We start from the raw sequence: 6,816 nt of genomic DNA, 5'->3' as shown, positions 1-6,816 counted from the left end.
AATCCTCCAGCGACGGGATTTCCCCGCGAATCTTCGAGTATAAATGTCGCGGGATTAGTTTTCTGCACCTCGATAATCTTAAAAACTTCGGTCGTCCAATTTGGTGTGAAACCTTTTTCAAAGATAGTCTTGTATTTGCTCACGCGTACCGAATCACCTACTTTAAATTTTGCAGGAGCCGCAATTTTTACGTTGCTGTACACAGTATTTAAAAGTTTTTCGGCGATCGTCGGAGTGACGTCGACAGGTCTCATACCGATGGTGCGATGTTTTCGCGTATTGTACTCTGCAACGAGTCGAGATAGTTCATCGATCCATTTATAATTTCCATTCAACGTAAACATTTTCCACATATTGTTTTTTAAAGTACGATTGAATCGTTCCACGACTGAGGCTTTCATAACGGAATATGTTGAGTAATGATTAATGTTGTGTTTCTTCATGAGTTTCTGCACACTTGAGTTGTAAAATTCTTTTCCCCTGTCGGTTTGAAAATTTTTCGGATATCTTTTATCGTCTCCAATAATCTTTGCGATCGTTTCGGACATTTCGTTCCCGCTCTTACTCTTGAGCGGTACGGCCCACGCATACTTGCTCAACACATCGATAACCGTGAGTATGTATTTATGACCCTTGTTGAGTCGAGAGTACGAACGCATGTCCACCACGTCCGCCTGCCACAGATCATCGTATCCGCGTACAATGACGCGTCTTCGTGGAAAATTTCTTCTCGCCGGAGCATGTAATTCCTCGACTAGTTGTCGCTTTTCGGAGATGTTTTTGTTCTTTCGCACGTTTGATCGAGGCATAATTAATATGCGATATTAGTATATCTCGCTTACTGTGTCGAGTTAGATGTTGCATATCTCAGCACATTCTTTATCTCATCCATCATTAATTGCAGCGCCTGCACGTTTGTTTCGAGCGCGATAATTTTTTGCTCAATTTCTCCCTGCCGATCTCTCAAAAGTTTATCCACGTATCGTTTGTTGACGACGTCGGTATCAACTTCCGGTTGCGCTACGCGTTGAATCTTGCGCGACCTTGCGTCAAAGCCGGTAGTAGTTTGGCAGAGAGCGTTATCGCGAACGTAATTTCCTCAATAATCCATTCCATACATAGTACAAATTGTTCGACGTTCCCAATGATAATCCGAATTTATTAATCGACATTTCGGTACTGAGAACATTGACCGAATGACACGTATCGCCGACGCATAGTTTAATTTATAATAATGCCGGCCTCGCGAAGTTCTTCGATAATTGACAAGATTTCATTGTCGTGAGCATTGTTGCCGGCTCGACGCGAGGCGTCCAGCAATCGCAAACGATCCACCAATTCGTTGGGATCGTTCCAATGCACGTAATCGATTATGTTGTCGCTGAGCGTCATGGTGCGCGGCGCGTCTATACCTCTTCCCATTTTTCTATCGGGGAATAATGGTGCAATTATATATTTGTACTTGTACCCTTTATTAGTTTTAATAGGATTATTAACTTTGTTGTCACGTTTATGCGCATTTGTTATCTTTAATATACTTTGATATTTATGCAAATCATCTCGAGTATATTTTTTATGATTGGGAAATTTTTTAAAAATCAAATCGTAGATACCTTCGGTTCCCTTATATTTTATTCCATCGATAATTATATTATCTTCCTTGTCCACATCGAAACATTTATCACCTAGCATCATTCCTTCATTGGTAAATTTAACACCGTAGACGTAATCCATGCTCTTATTTTTATCAACACTCATAATATCTCCTATATATTTTTGCGCCAGTGGACCTAAATGCTCTCGGAACGTTTTCTGACCTCCGGATGTTTCTAATTCATGCCGGACCGATGTTACAAACGAATCGGGTGTGGTCTCGTAAATTTCTTTGGCGGATGTGGGTGGTATTGTTTGACGCGGTTGTACTTTTATCGGAGTAGAAACAGTAGCCATATTAGAAAATTGCTTCCTTCGCTTTGATCGATTCGGTGTCGAATATATCGGTGAATCGTTTATCGGCATATTTATCCGTGCTCGCTTTAGTCCTTGCTTGGACTCTTTTATTTTTTCCTCATGCTTCTCACCAAACGTCAAACTCAACGGTTCGATTTTCGACGCATCAGATTCCACAGTATTTTCGACAAGCTGTTTTAAAGGCTCGGTAATCGGTTTAAATTGTCTTTCCAATATGAGATCTTCCTCCATTTTACCAGTTTTCAAAGCGCGATATTTTTTGCGAATCGATTCGCTCGTTTTTGCAATCTCTGTCACAATCTTTTCACGATCGTCGTTCATGATGCTCGATCGATGTGTCGATGATGACTGATCGCTTTATGGTATCGCGAAATCATTAAATCCCCTTCTATATCGTCCATTGATCAACATACTATCTTTATCAATGACTACGAAGCCATATTTACGTTGCCAACATTTCTGACACAATGCATGGAAATCGTCATAAGACATATCGGTATTCACGTGATCGTTGTACACATGTTTCAAATTTGTGCCGTCTTGTTTAAACAGGATCAGCAGGTTCGCGTTGTCGCGTATAAGATGCTTAGGTATCTTGGCGTACGTCTGACAAAGATAGAAACAGTCAACGCTCGAGTGTCGACCCATTGCAAAGTACTCTCTTATCGTATCCTGCTTGTCGCATGCCACGTCATCAAAGATAAAGATGGAATTCGGAAGCGCCTCACTCGGTGGAATGACATCGCTGTTATTAGAGAATGTAAAGTATCCGATTTCATCTATAGGTGCTAGTAAATTTTCCAAGTATTTGTATTTCGGTTGTTGAAGCGATTTCGAGTATACGTACACGTTCTCGAAACGTACACCGTGCGGACTTTCTATCAAACTAATCAACACGTTTGTCTTACCACAATTTGAAGGGCCGCAAACGATACCGCGTATAGTAGTCGGCAGCATGTTTCCATGCTTGCGTACTTTTTTCTCCGATATTAGTCTATCATCGAAATTTGATACTTTGATTACTCGCGCTTGTCGCACGAACCGCATGTTTTCTCTTTCAAATCAATTTTGCGAATGATCGCGAGGGGGAGACCTATTTATAGAAGTGTCTCGACTCGAAACCGGTCAGTATCAAAAATGTTTCTCCTTCTGTCGGATGAGAGAGACATTCTCGGGCTTACCACCCAACAACTGCAGTATATCCCAAAGATTTTATTACTTCAAAATTTTGGTGATTACGTGGAACGATTGTGGGACAAGCTTCCAGAATATATAAAGGCTGATTCGGAGGTTCGACAATATCGTTCGTGCATGCGACATTACAACCAGCCGTGGCAGCAAACACACATTGACGGTCCACCACCGTTGATAAAAGATTGCTACGAATGTCAGCGAGAATTGTAAGAGGTAGCGGTCTCTTAAATCGTGCGATAAACGCGCTTCCCATCGAATTACATATTCCCGGTTATCAGTTTTGCGGGCCGGGAACTCGATTAGAGAAACGATTGGCTAGAGGTGATCGAGGCATCAATCCATTGGACGCGGCGTGTCGTGAACACGACATTGCTTACGCGCGAAGCAACGACCTCGACCAACGTCACATCGCTGATCGCATACTAGCTGCAAGAGCGCAAGAACGCATTACCGCGAGGGATTCGACTCTCGGTGAAAGAGCAGCCGCTACGACTGTTTGGGCGGCAATGAAGGCAAAGACAAAACTCGGCATGGGGATGAAAAAGCCATCGACGACAAAGAGGAGGAAGAAACGAATACTTCCAGTAGCGAAACGTGGTGGTATTTTACCACTTTTACCGTTGTTGGGAGTTGTCGGTTCATTGGCCGGCGGTGCGGCGGGAATCGCAAAGGCGGTAAACGATAGCAAGGCTGCGCAACGTCAGCTGGAAGAGATGCAGCGTCACAATCGCGCTATGGAAGGTCGCGGACTTTATCTCGCTCCGTACAAGCGTGGACAGGGATTCTCAACAAAGTCTAAGAGAAAAAAAAAAACGTCGAAAAAACATTAAAAATGCCTACGGGTGCGACAACTAACGTGCAATTGGAACAATTTGCGAAACGTATGTGTATACCTTTCTTTAGAGGTGTTTTCATGCGCAATAATTTACCGATAAGCGGCGTACGACGAAACGAAAGCGGTATCGTCAATTTGGATGACGTTGATGGTCCCGGTACTCATTGGGTAGCGTACGCAAAGAGGGACGATCGTGTCGTATATTTCGACAGTTTTGGAAATTTGCGACCGCCCAAGGAACTTGTACGATATTTCGGACGAGTGAAAATTGAATACAATTACACATCTTATCAAAGTTATAATCAGAGTATCTGTGGACAGTTGTGTTTAAAATTTCTTCAAACGATCAATTTAAAGCCTGACAATCCATCGTCATGACTCAGTATTCGTTCGACATGTCACTGACACTTACGTTGACTGGCAGAAGCAGCGTTCTCGCTGTAAGCTATTTCCCCGCTATAGATTTGACCGATGCCGATTACGAGCTCGGATTAACGGATTTTGAAACTTATCACACGATTCCGAACGTAAATTTTTCGAATAATAAATTTTATTTTGGCAACGACGACAAGGAAATTACGATTCCCGAAGGATCGTACGAATTGCACGCCATAAATGATTATCTCAAACGCGCAATTTTGCGAGATGAGCACCTTTCCAGAGATGGTGAAAACGATTATGATGAGGAATATCCAATAGTGCTCCGCGCCAATCACAGTACGCTAAAGAGTGAAATCAAATGCTCCTACAGAATAAACTTTACCAAACCCGACAATGTAGGATCCTTGCTTGGATTCTCATCGAATCGTATATTGCAACCTCGCAAGTGGTATGAATCAGACGAACCTGTTAATATTATAAACGTAAATATTATTCGTATAGAATGCAACGTGACTACTGGTGCGTACAGCAACGACATGCGCGTACACACGATACATGAATTTTCACCGAGCGTACCGCCAGGATATAAGATATCGGAAACGCCGGCACAGATCATTTATCTGCCGATCGTTGTACGGAGCATTACGGATTTAACGATACGTATTGTGGATCAAAGAGGTCGATTGCTCGATTTTCGAGGAGAGGAAATTACCGTAAGATTGCATATACGGCGGCAACAAACATAGTATGCTTGTACTGAACGAAACGGAGCACGCGAGAGACAATACTTTTACGCGGGACAATACTATTGCAGTAAGGCGAGCAGTATCGGGTGACAATAATAAGATTGTCGTTAAAAAGAAGCTGAGCGCGTTGAATCGTGAATTTTTGAAATCATTGGGATTCATCGTACGAAAAGAATGATTGATGTTTTGAATATCGGAGGTGAGTCAGTCTTTGATGATCGCATCGTCAAGATTGAGACTCATACGTACAATCCGTACGCCAATACGACGCTTGGATACAGCGACGAGATACGAATACCTATACAACATCAGGATTTATACACGTTACCGTGCGAAAGCTTTCTTTACATCGAGGGAAGATTTAATGTGCGTAAAGCGAATGATGAAATGAAGGTTGTATTGGGAAACAATTGCGTCGCATTCATGTTTGATGAGCTTCGATACGAACTCGACGGAGTAGAGATTGATCGCAACAGAAATGTTGGAATAACATCGACGCTCAAAAATTATGTCTCTCTAACACATCAGAAAAGTATAAACTTGAAGAATGCATCGTGGGATTTGACGTACAACGGTGACAAAAATTATTTCAACTTTTGCGTGCCGCTCAACATGTTGCTGGGATTTTGCGAAGATTATAAACGCGTTGTGATTAACGCTCGTCATGAATTGATTTTGATACGTTCGCGCAACGATAATAATTGTCTATTCGGACATCCGTCGTCGGAAGCTGAGATTGAATTATTCAAGATACAGTGGCGTATGCCTCATGTAATATTGAACGAGATTAACAAATTATCAATGTTGCGAATGTTGGAAAGCGGACGATATTTGAACATGAGTTTCCGATCTTGGGATTTATACGAATTTCCTCTGTTACATAGCACGACCAAACATTCGTGGACCGTGAAAGCCGCCTCCCAGCTAGAGAAACCGCGATACATGATCTTTGCACTACAAACTGGTAAAAAGAATTCGGTGTCACAAGATGTTACATTGTTCGATAACTGTAAATTGACCAACGTTAAACTCTATTTAAACTCGGAATTTTATCCCTACGATGATTTAAATTTAGATTTTGAAAAAAATAGATTCGCCGTCCTATTCGACATGTACTCTCGTTTTCGCAAATCGTATTACGGATGCGATAATAGCACCGCGCTATTAACCATTCCAAAATTTCTACATTGCGGTCCTCTAGCGGTCATTGATTGCTCGCGACAAAACGAGTCTGTCAAAACTGCTACCGTCGATGTGAGAATAGAGTTTGAGTGCAGGGAAAATATACCTGCGAATACTACCGCCTATTGTCTCATCTTGCACGATCGGGTTGTCGAATATAATCCATTGACTAATGTAGTCCGCAAAATTACATAGGTCAGCAAATATCCCCTCCATTGCATATGAAGAAAAATATAAAAGATTGAGATGTTTGATGATTGACATCAGTCTGCGATCGGATCTTATCATCATGGCTGTGCCAACATTTGTGGATCTGCAAGGATTTATCGTTGGGAAAAATTTTGTCGTGAAGGAAGCTGCGGTTTTGAGAAATGGATCCGTACTTTCTCATTACATTTTTACATGCCCGGTACCATGGTACATGCTCACAAAATCTGAGAGATGCCAGGTTTTATGGCTCATTAAAAACCACCATGGATTATCGTGGAATGATGGACACGTTTCATA

The sequence above is a fragment of the Camponotus floridanus genome, unplaced genomic scaffold (assembly GCF_003227725.1).
Source record: "Camponotus floridanus strain SB8 unplaced genomic scaffold, Cflo_v7.5 scaffold178, whole genome shotgun sequence".
NCBI lineage: Eukaryota > Metazoa > Arthropoda > Insecta > Hymenoptera > Formicidae > Camponotus > Camponotus floridanus.
This window is presented reverse-complemented; position numbering follows the sequence as displayed.